The sequence below is a fragment of the Delphinapterus leucas genome, chromosome 1 (genome assembly GCF_059928025.1).
Source record: "Delphinapterus leucas isolate spDelLeu-1000000601 "Yukka" chromosome 1, BTC_Dleu_Yukka2, whole genome shotgun sequence".
Classification (NCBI taxonomy): Eukaryota; Metazoa; Chordata; class Mammalia; order Artiodactyla; family Monodontidae; genus Delphinapterus; species Delphinapterus leucas.
The window spans coordinates 119,647,020-119,659,292 of NC_143129.1; the positions used below are offsets into that span (position 1 = coordinate 119,647,020).

The 12,273-nt window shown below is 38.6% G+C and overlaps 1 long non-coding RNA gene across 1 annotated transcript; it reads left to right on the forward strand.

Annotated features, from left to right (window-relative positions):
• The first annotated feature begins 1,212 nt into the window (after positions 1-1,212).
• LOC149750722 (uncharacterized) lies at positions 1,213-9,014 on the forward strand. The gene is made up of 2 exons (XR_016394906.1): positions 1,213-3,049; positions 8,637-9,014. It is a non-coding gene; the product is annotated as an uncharacterized LOC149750722 (long non-coding RNA).
• The last annotated feature ends 3,259 nt before the right edge of the window (positions 9,015-12,273 follow it).

Sequence of the window (12,273 nt, forward strand, 5' to 3'; positions counted from 1 at the left end):
ATAAATTAATTGTTGGTTTAGTTTAATCATTATCATTTTAGTTTCTTATGGGATGTTTCACTAAGCTTGCAGTGGGTAGTCATGTGTATTTGATCGAATAGTATTTTTAGATTGTAATATCCCCAAAGCATTGAATTCTAAAGTATTGTGATTTGAATATGAATCATCCATACCCTCTGTTGCTAAAACAGATGTCTACATAATTTCCCTCCTTCATCCCTTAACTTGCTTAGGCAATGACACATTATTGTTATCACTGAATTCATTTTCCACTGGAGGAAGTGATCAGGTAGGGTATGTGAATTATGGAGTCTTTGCTATGATCAAATACTTTAGTTGACAGTTTAGATCAAATAGTGCTACCTGTTGGTATACCCACAAATCTTTGTTTCTTCTAATTTCTCCTCTCTATCATGAAAAACTTTAGTGATGAGTTTTATATTTTTTGTTCTCTTTTAAGTTTTCAGATATACAAGGAAAAGTGAATAGAAAGGACATTCAAAATTTGGGGAATTTTCTCTATGCTTCATTTAGAGTCAGACAGGTCTGCAATTAAGTTCTGGCTGCACTAATAACTAGCTGTTTGATCCTTGACAAGTTACCTAACTTTATAGCCTCAGTTTTTTCAGTGTAAATTGGGATAATATTTTCTTGAGATGGAATATATGAGTTTTATTACAGGTCAGGCACTAAAGTGATTTCAAAAATATCAATAAGAAGATGATAATAAAAATATTAGCCAATATTTAGAGAACAATTACTGGAATAATACATGATTTTAAAAATCATTCTGGTCAACTGTTAATAGAATGATTTCAGTGAGTTTGACAGATTTGACTTTGTTATCAAAAGTATGGCTTTTAGATGTAAAGATTGAGTGAAGAATTAATCTGATGTAAAAAAACACATTGTAGAATATCTTTCCATTATATAGGATAAACTAATTACAGATACTCTTTTCATATGAGTGAATGTATTTATGGCTAAAGATGAAACTTTGCATCAAGAATATATCTAAGTGGAGGACACCTTCAAGATGGCGGAAGAGTAAGACTTGGAGATCACATTCCTCCCCACAAATACATCAGAAATACATCTACACATGGAACAACTCCTACATAACACCTACTGAATAATGGTAGAAGACCTCAGACCTCCTAAAAGGCAAGAAACTCCCCACATACCCAGGTAGGGCAAAAGAAAAAAGAATAAACAGAGACAAAAGGGTAGGGACGGGACCTGCACCAGTGGGAGGGAGCTGTGAAGGAGGAAAGGTTTCCACACACTAGGAAGCCCCTTAGTGGGCGGAGACTGCGGGTGGCAGAGGCGGGAAGCTTCGGAGCCACGGAGGGGAGCGCAGCAACTGGGATGCGGAGGGAAAAGCAGAGAGATTCCTGCACAGAGGATCGGTGCCGACCAGCACTCACCAGCCCGAGAGGCTTGTCTGCTCACCTGCCGGGGCGGGTGGGGCTGGGAGCTGAGGCTCGGCTTAAGAGGTCGGATCCCAGGGAGAGGACTGGGGTTGATGGTGTGAACACAGTCTGAAGGGGCTAGTGCGCCACAGCTAGCCGGGAGGTAGTCTGGGAGAAAGTCTGGAGCTGCTGAGGAGACAAGAGATGACTTTTTCTTGCCTCTTTGTTTCCTGGTGCACGAGGAGAGGGGATTCAGTGCACCGCCTAAATGAGCTCCAGAGACGGGTGCAAGACGTGGCTATCAGCGCGGACCCCAGAGACGGGCATGAGATGCTAAGGCTGCTGGTCGCCACCAAGAAGCCTGTGTGCAAGCACAGGTCACTATCCACACCCCTCTCCCGGGAGCCTGTGCAGTCCGCCACTGCCAGGGTCCTGTGATCCAGGGACAACTTCCCCTGGAGAACACAAGGCACGCCTCAGGCTGGTGCAACATCAGGCCGGCCTCTGCCACAACACGCTCGCCCCGCATCCGTACCCCTCCCTCCCCCCGGCCTGAGTGAGCCAGAGCCCCCGAATCAGCTGCTCTTTAACCCCATCATGTCTGAGCGAAGAACAGATGCCCTCAGGTGACCTACATGCAGAGGAGGGGGCTAATCCAAAGCTGAACCCCAGGAGCTGTGAGAACAAAGAAGAGAAAGGGGAATTTCTCCCAGCAGCTTCAGGAGCAACAGATTAAATCTCCACAATCAATTTCATGTACCCTGCATCTCTGGAATACCTGAATAGACAACGAATCATCCCAAAATTGAGAGTGGACTTTGGGAGCAACGATATAAATTTTTCCTTTTTCTCTTTTTGTGACTGTGTATGTGTATGCTTCTGTGTGTGATTGTGTCTGTATAGCTTTGCTTTTACCATTTGTCCTAGGGTTCTGTATCTCTGTTTGTTTGTTTTTTTTTTAGTATAGTTTTTAGTGCTTGTTATCATTGGTGGATTTGTTCTTTGGTTTGGTTGCTGCCTTCTTTCTTTCTTTTTTTTATTATTTAATTTTTTTTTATTTTTAATAATTGTTTTTTAATTTTTATTTTAATAACTTTATTTTATTTAATTTATTTTTCTTTCTGTCTTTTTTTTTTCTCCCTTTTATTCTGGGCCATGTGGATGACAAAGTCTTGGAGCTCCAGCCAGGTGTCAGGCGTGTGACTCTGAGGTGGGAGAGCCAAGTCCAGGACCTTGGTCCACCAGAGACCTCCCAGCTCCACGTAATAACAAACGGCAAAAATCTCCCAGAAATCTCCATCTCAATGCCAAGACCCAGCTCCACTCAAAGACCAGCAAGCTACAGTGCTGGACACCCTATGCCAAACAACCAGCAAGAAAGTAACACAACCTCACCCAATAGCAGAGAGGCTGCCTAAAATCATAATAAGGTCACAGACACCCCAAAACACACCTCCTGATGTGGACGTGCCACCCAGAAAGATAAGATCCAGCCTCATCCACCAAAACACAGGCAGCAGTCCCCTCCACCAGGAAGCCTACACAACCCACTGAACTAACCTTAGCCACTGGGGACAGACACCAAAAACAACAGGAACTACAAACCTGCAGCCTGCGAAAAGGAGACCCCAAACACAGTAAGTTAAGCAAAATGAGAAGACAGAGAAACACACAGCAGATGAAGGAGCAAGGTAAAAACCCACCAGACCTAACAAATGAAGAGGAAATAAGCAGTCCACCTAAAAAAAGAGTTCAGAGTAATGATAGTAAAAATGATCCAAAATCATGGAAATAGAATGGAGAAAATATATTAAAAAAAAAGTTTAACAAGGACCTAGGAGAAAAAAAGACCAAACAAACAATAATGAACAACACAATAAATTAATTAAAAATTTTCTAGAAGGAATCAATAGCAGAATGACTGAGGCAGAAGAAAAGATAAGTGACCTAGAAGATAAAATAGTGGAAATAACTACTTGAGAGCAGAATAAAGAAAAAACAATGAAAAGAATTGAGGACAGTCTCAGAGATTTCTGGGACAACATTAACCTCACCAACATTCAAATTATAGGGTCCCAGAAGAAGAAGAGAAAAAGAAAGGGACTGAGAAAATATTTGAAGACATTATAGTTGAAACCTTCCCTAATATGGGAAAGGAAATAGTTAATCAAGTCCAGGAAGCACAGAGAGTCTCATACAGGATAAATCCAAGGAGAAACATGCCAAGACACGTTTTAATCAAACTATCAAAAATTAAATACAAAGAAAAAATATTAAAAGCAGCAGGGGAAAAACAACAAATAACATACAAGGGAATCCTCATAATGTTAACAGATGATATTTCAGCAGAAACTCTGCAAGCCAGAAGGGAGTGGAGGGACACATTTAAAGTGAAGAAAGGGAAAAACCTACAACCAAGATTACTCTACCCAGCAAGGATATCATTCAGATTTGATGGAGAAATTAAAAACTTTACAGAAAAGCAAAAGCTAACAGAATTCAGCACCACCAATCCAGCTTTACAACAAATGCTAAAGGAACTTCTCTAGGCAGGAAACACAAGAGAAGGAAAAAACCTACAATAACAAACCCAAAGCAGTTAAGAAAATGGTAGTAGGAACATATATATCAATAATTACCTTAAATGTAAATGGATTAAATGCTCCAATTAAAAGAAATAGACTGGCTGAAAGGAAACAAAAACAAGACCCGTATATATGCTGTCTACAAGAGACCCACTTCACAACCAGGGACACATACAGACCGAAAGTGAGGGGATGGAAAAAGATATTTCATGCAAATGGAAACCAAAAGAAAGCTGCAGTTGCAATTCTCGTAACAGACAAAATAGACTTTAAAACAAAGAATATTACAAAAGACAAAGAAGGACACTACCTAATGATCAAGGGATCAATCCAAGAAGAACATATGACTATTGTAAATATTTTTGCACCCAAAATAGGAGCACCTCAATACATAAGGCAAATGCTAAGAGCCAAAAAAGGGGAAATCGACAGTAACACAATCATAGTAAGGGACTTTAACACCCCACTTTCACCAATGGACAGATCATCCACAATGAAAATAAATAAGGAGACACAAGCTTTAAATGATACATAAACAAGATGGACTTAATTGATATTTATAGGACATTCCATCCAAAAACAAAGGAATACACTTTTTTCTCAAGTGCTCATGGAACATTGTCCAGGATAGATTGTAATTTGGGTCACATATCAAGCCTTGGTAAATTTAAGAAAATTGAAATCACACCAAGTATCTTTTCTGACCACAACGCTATGAGACTAGATATCAATCACAGGAAAAAAAATGTGTAAAAAATACAAACATATAGAGGCTAAACTATGCACTATGTAATAAACAAGAGATCACTGAAGAAATCAAAGAGGAAATCAAAAAATACCTAGAAACAAATGACAATGAAAACACGATGACCCAAAACCTATAGGATGCAGCAAAAGCAGTTCTAAGAGGGAACTGTATAGCAATACAATCCTACCTTAAGAAACAAAAAACATCTCAAATGAACAAGCTAACCTTACATTTAAAGCAATTAGTGAAAGTAGAACAAAAAAAATCCCAAAGTTAGCAGAAGGAAAGAAATCATAAAATCAGATCAGAAATAAATGAAAAAGAAATGAAGGAAACAATAGCAAAGATCAATAAAACTAATTGCTAGTTCTTTGAGAAGATAAACAAAATTGATAAACCATTAGCCAGACTCATCAAGAAAAAAAGGGAGAAGACTCAAATCAATAGAATTAGAAATAAAAAAGAAGTAACAACTGACACTGCAGAAATACAAAAGATCATATGAGATTACTACAAGCAAATATATGCTAATAAAATGGACAACCGGGAAGAAATGGACAAATTCTTAGAAAAGCACAACCTTTGAGACTGAACCAGGAAGAAATAGAAAATATAACCAGACCAATCACAAGCACTGAAATTGAAACTGTGATAAAAATCTTCCAACAAACAAAAGCCAAGGACCAGATGGCTTCACAGGCAAATTCTATCAAACATTTAGAGAAGAGCTAACCCCTATCCTTCTTAAACTCTTCCAAAACATAGCAGAGGAAGGAACACTCCCAAACTCATTCTACGAGGCCACCATCACCCTGATACCAAACCAGATAAAGATGTCACAAAGAAAGAAAAATACAGGCCAATATCACTGATGAACATAGATGCAAAAATCCTCAACAAAATACTAGCAAACAGAATCCAACAGCACACTAAAAGGATCATACACCATGATCAAGTGGGGTTTATCCCTGGAATGCAAGGATTTTTCAATAAACGCAAATAAATCAATGTGATACACCCTATTAACAATTTGAAGAATAAAAACCATATGATCATTTCAATAGATGCAGAAAAAGCATTTGAAAAAATTCAACACCCATTTGTGATAAAAACCCTTCAGAAAGTAGGCATAGAGGGAACTTACCTCAACATAATAAAGGCCATATATGACAAACCCACAGTCAACATCGTCCTCAATGGTGAAAAACTGAAACCATTTCCACTAAGATCAGGAACAAGACAAGGTTGACCACTCTCACCACTATTATTCAACATAGTTTTGGAAGTTTTAACCATAGCCATCAGAGAAGAAAAAGAAATAAAAAAATCCACATCAGAAAAGAAGAAGTAAAGCTGTCAGTGTTTGCAGATGACATGATACTATACATAGAGAATCCTAAAGATGCTACCAGAAAACTACTAGAGCTAATCAATGAATTTGGTAAACTACCAGGATACAAAATTAATGCACAGAAATCTCTTGCATTCCTGTACACTAATGTTGAAAAATCTGAAAGAGAAATTAAGGAAACACTCTCATTTAGCTTTGCAACAAAAAAAAATAAGACACGTAGGAATAAACCTACCTAAGGAGACAAACAACCTGTATGCAGAAGACTGTAAGACACTGATGAAAGAAATTAAAGATGATAAAACAGATGGAGAGATATACCATATTCTTGGATTGGAAGAATCAGCATTGTGTAAATGACTATACTACCCAAAGCAATTTACAAATTGAATGCAATCCCTATCAAACTACCAATGGCATTTTTCACAGAACTAGAACAAAAAAATTCACAATTTGTATGGAAATACAAAAGACCCCAAAGAACCAAAGCAATCTTGAGAAAGAAAAACGGAGCTGGAGGAATCAGCCTCCCTAACTTCAGACTATACTACAAATCTACGCTGATCAAGACAATATGGTACTGGCACACACAGAAATATAGATTAATGGAACAGGATAGAAAACCCAGAGATAAACCAATGCACATGTGGTCACCTTATCTTTGACAAAAGAGGCAAGCATATACAATGGAGAAAAGAGAGCCTCTTCAATAACTGGTGCTGGGAAAGCTGGACAGTTACCTGTAAAAGAATGAAAGTAGAACACTCCCTAACACCATACACAAAAATAAACTCAAAGTGGATTAAAGACCTAAATGTAGTAAGGCCAGACACTATAAAACTCTTAGAGGAAAACATAGGCAGAACACTCTATGACACACAGGCAGAACACTCTATGACATAAATCACAGCAAGATCTTTTTTGCCCCACCTCCTAGAGAAAGGGAAATAAAAACATAAATAAACAAATGCGACCTAATGAAACTCAAAAGGTTTTGCACAGCAAAGGAAAACATAAACAAGATGAAAAGACAACCCTCAGAATGGGAGAAAATATTTGCAAATGAAGCAGCTGACAAAGGATTAATCTCCAAAATTTACATGTGGCACATGCAGCTCAATATCAAAAAAACAAACAACCCAATCCAAAAATGGGCAGAAGATCTAAATAGACATTTCTCCAAAGAAGATATACAGATTGCCAACAAACACATGAAAGAATGCTCAACATCATTAATCATTAGAGAAATTCAAATCAAAACTACAATGAGATATCATCTCACACCGGTCAGAATGGCCATCATCAAAATATCTACAAACAATAAGTGCTGGAGAGGGTGTGGAGAAAAGGGAACCCTCTTGCACTGTTGGTGGGAATGTAAATTGATAAAGCCACTATGGAGAGCAGTATGGAGGTTCCTTAAAAAACTAAAAATAGAACTACCGTATGACCCAGCAGTCTCACTACTGGGCATTTACCCTGAGAAAACCATAATTCAAAAAGAGTCATGTTCATTGCAGCTCTATTTACAATAGCCAGGACATGGAAGCAACCTAACACCCTAAGTGCCCATTGACAGATGAATGGATAAAGAAGATGTGGCACATATATACAATGGAATATTACTCAGCCATAAAAAGAAACGAAATTGAATTATTTGTAGTGAGATGGATGGACCTAGAGACTGTCATACAGAGTGAAGTGAGTCAGAAAGAGAAAAACAAATACCGTATGCTAACACATATATATACAATCTCAAAAAAAATAAAAATAAAAAAGGTCATGAAGAACCTAAGGGCAGGACGGGAATAAAGACGCAGACGTAGAGAATGGACTTGAGGACACGGGGAGGGGGAAGGGTAAGCTGGGATGAAGTGAGAGAGTGGCATGGACATATATACACTACCAAACATAAAACAGATAGCTAGTGGGAAGCAGTCGCATAGCACAGGGAGATCAGCTTGGTGCTTTCTGACCATCTAGAGGGGTGGGATAGGGAGAGTGGGAGGGAGACCCAAGAGGGAGAGGATATGGGGATATATGTGTACATATAGCTGATTCACTTTGTTATACAGCAGAAACTAACACACCATTGTAAAGCAATTATACTCCAATAAAGATGTTAAAAAAGATATATCTAAGTGGAGTAAAATCCATTCTCTTCTGGAGCTATAAATGGTTATGATTAAATGAATCTGTTAATATATCCTAAGTAGACATTGACTCAAATGGTTCTTTTCCCCTTAAGAAAAGAGACTAAAGTTAATTTTGACAGATCTGGCAATTATCTGATAACTGCCAGCTTATTTTGTTAAAAACTACCCAATAGCAAGAAACTTTGATTATCAGAAATCTTATCTGTAAAAAGCCATATAGTGGCACACTAAAGGGACAGTGATGATAACCTGAGAACCAAATTTTGCTCCAAGAAGAGAAGGACCGTCACCAGCAAAGCCCATTAACTATTCCCTGGGATTAAAAATAGAGAATCTGTGTAATAAAATAAAGTTTAACCTTTTATTTTTTCCCTTTGTGTTTAGTCTAGTTTGACTTGCACATAGTGTATATCATGCAGAGGCCTTGCACTTGGCCCTTCAGACCAGAGTCCCTTGTGTGAAACGGTGCCGACACCTCAGATTGGTGGGCTGTGGCAGCAGCATCGCGAGTGACCTCCTCAATCCAAGATGGCGGCGGCAGGCTGTGTGCAGAGACGCTGCACCCGTGCCGGGCACTGCCATCTGAAACCTGAGCAGCACGCCTGCGCCTGACCCACGAGAGCTCCGCCTCCTCCTCGCGGAAAAGAACCCTACACAGCATCCCTGCCCACAGCCTGTCAGGGAGAGTATACTTTAGAGCGCGAGCTCGCACCTCTCCATTTTTGATGAAAGAATAAATCTCTCCTTTGCTTCTGAACCAAACTCCGTCTTGTTCTATTGGCACAAGTGATAGCGGGCAGAAGGAGCCTTGTTGGGGACCGACTCGGGAGGGTCCTTAATAGGTCAGTGAAGAAATTCAGGGCCAAAGTGAAAACATTCCCTGGCCAGATAGGTGGTGGTCTGCTAACCCTCATAACTAAGAAATGAGAATGGAGATTGTTTTCCCCTAAGTCTTGGTGTAGAAGACTGATTATTATTAACATTTGCACAAGACTTTCACATTTTGTTAGGTGCTTATAACACAACAATGAATTTTAAAGCGGGACCAGGAGAGAAAAATGAGGTAAGAGGTCAAAGAAGGAAACGGCATTTCAGCGCTTTGACTCTTATTGCCAGGTACAGTTTTTCCCAACTCTCAGAGTCCTGTTAAGTCCTCTTGAGAAGGAAATTGGACCATGGCTTTCTCCTAACATCATTTATTCTTATTCTGTGCCTTAGATTGTCAAATACCCCAACTGCCTCCCCTCCCCCCATCCCCACCCCTGCCCAGATGGCTTAGTCACTAAGGTCAGTTTATAAGTAGTAATGGAATGGTGATAGGAAAGACCAGTGGTTGAAACTAAACAGTTGTTTTACTAACTAGAAAGGCTGAAAATATGGGGAAAGTTTTTAATAAGACCCACAGTGTGAACTCAAATTTGTGCACAAGTGAATAAGCCTGTGTCAATGGTTGTCACTGTACCACATAGTGCTGTTCTTGTGTAAGGGCTCACATACTGGTGAGACATCACTCTCTGATGGTGAAAATTGGACAGCTATATAAAGTTAACATCCTATTTTAATGAGTCTAAAAGGTGCTCAAGGCATTATAGAATTTCAATGAAAAAGGGAAGTCTTGGGGTTTTGAGAAATGACTCTATCAGGATCCAAGTCTAGGAGTTATAAGGCTAGTTGTAAAACACATTCCAAAAATCGTAAGCTGGAAGTTGTAGATGAAACCCAGCCCAAAGACAAAGAGATTGGGCTCTGATGGTAAGTTTTAAGACACGTGATCCCTAATGTGAAAGAGCCATTTTCTTTCTTCTGGCCCTTTGCTTCGGATCAGAAAACACGCAAGAGACTGAGGAGATTTGGTCCCCATAGCTGTGAGAAATGTAGTCACATTTATGGAAAGTCAGAGCAGTACTCGAATTGGTTGGTTTCACGATGCTCCCTGAACCCAAGTCTTAGCAGGGAAAGAGTTAGAAGATGGCCTTTATCCTGACTGTGGTGTTCCTGTGGAGTAAGAAAGGGTGTATTTAGAGCCCTGACAGTACATTCCTGAAATTCTGCCTGATTTCTGATCCCCCGATTCCTAACCTAGGGGATGCAAAATGTCTAGAAGGACACTGAGAGGATACTTATGAAGCAGTTGAGTTTATATAGTTCCTTTTTGCTTGCTTTAATGAAAGTTTATTTTCTTTGACTTTTTCATAGAAAGTACTTTCATTACCCTTCATAGTCATGTTTTTGTATTCAGTATACCACTTGTTTCCTATGGTTTCTCTCTTGAAGAGACAACATAGCAGATAGCCTAAAATTATTTCCCTTACCTAGAGGCAGCTACCCCAGAACTAAACTCTGAATGAAGCACAAAAATTTTTCCCAAATGAAGCGCAAAAATTTTTCCCAAAGTCATGAGATCATGAAGTCCTGAAAATGTGAAGGGTCTCATGATAATAAAGTCCCTCATTGAAAGAGGGGAGGGATGTCACCATTCTTATTGTGGATGGGAATCCCAATAAACGACAATAGAGAGGGCAAGATAGCAAAAAGGAGCCTGTGACATCTAACGTTTTCTTTTTTTGCGGTACGCGGGCCTCTCACTGTTGTGGCCTCTTCCGTTGCGGAGCACAGGCTCCGGACGCGCAGGCTCAGCGGTCATGGCTCACAGGCCCAGCCGCTCTGCGGCATGTGGGATCTTCCCGGACCGTTGCATGAACCCGTGTCCCCTGCATCGGCAGGCGGACTCTCAACCACTGTGCCACCAGGGAAGCTCTCTAATGTTTTTAAATATTTATAAATTAAGACTTTGAGGATTATCAGAATCAGATCAGTTTTGAACCATTTAAGCTAATGAAATTTCATCTAAGCCAAAGACGTGGTTAAGACACCCTTCAGAGCTAGAATGGATACATTTAAATTCTTTATGCCATTTACTAGTTATGTGACCTCTGGCAAGTTATTTAATCACTCAGTTTCCTTATCAATAAAATGGAGACCACAATTGAATTAACCAAATTAGGTAGATTATATGAATCAATATATAGAAAGTTCTTAGAAAAGTGCCCGGTGTTTCACATTAGTGAATACTATGTAAGAGTTAACTTTATTATAATTGACTAGTTTCTAAGACCAGATCTTAAGTTCTACTAGGTCAGTTATCACCTGAATTACTAAAATGCCTCCCTGTCTAAGGTCAGCCTTCTGCAAAGTATGAGGAAATAGGGCCTAAATTGTAGGCTTAGTATGATGGTCTTATATATATATATATATATATATATATATATATATATATGTATATATAAAAATCCAAATAGGTACCCGTTACTATTTTTATCATTATTATTTTTTTATAATCTCAATGCATGCTACTTAGTGTTTTTTTTTTTTTTCTTTTAGCGATTTAAAAAGAGTGACTAATTCTTCAGTACCATTTAATGAATTCACACATTTGCTTACTCTGGAAAGTATGCAATTGTGTTTACTAAAACATATGGATGTTTACTATAAATGCTTCATTCCTAGGATCTGCTTTCCCATGTGCATATCAGGCATAATGATAATATTTTAACCCTAGTAAAGTAATGCATGTTATATCAATGTGTATGATGCGCTTCACAAGATCATTTTCATCCTCATGTTAATTATTGGAGTAAAATGCAAATATTTAATTGAATGTAAAAATTGATCCTTTACATATTTATCTGCTTTCTCTACTCTCAGTATATTTAGTATGATTACTACGAGCATAATTTCAACTGACTTCTATGAAAAAGGTTTCACAGTTACCTGAAGTAACAGCCTGCAGTCGTCATTATGGAAAGCCCCCAAAAGGAACTTGCAAAATCTTGGGAGGATTTCCTAAATCTTATGAAAAAAAGAAAGAAAGAAAGTAAAAGCAGATTTCTCCTCAAAAAGAAATTTGAAAATGCAGTAGTAAAAACCAAGGAGTTCTTAATCTACTGACATTTTAAACTCTTACTATACCTAGATTTTTCTTTCATTGTTCACTTTATGTTATTATGTATCTCATTTCAAT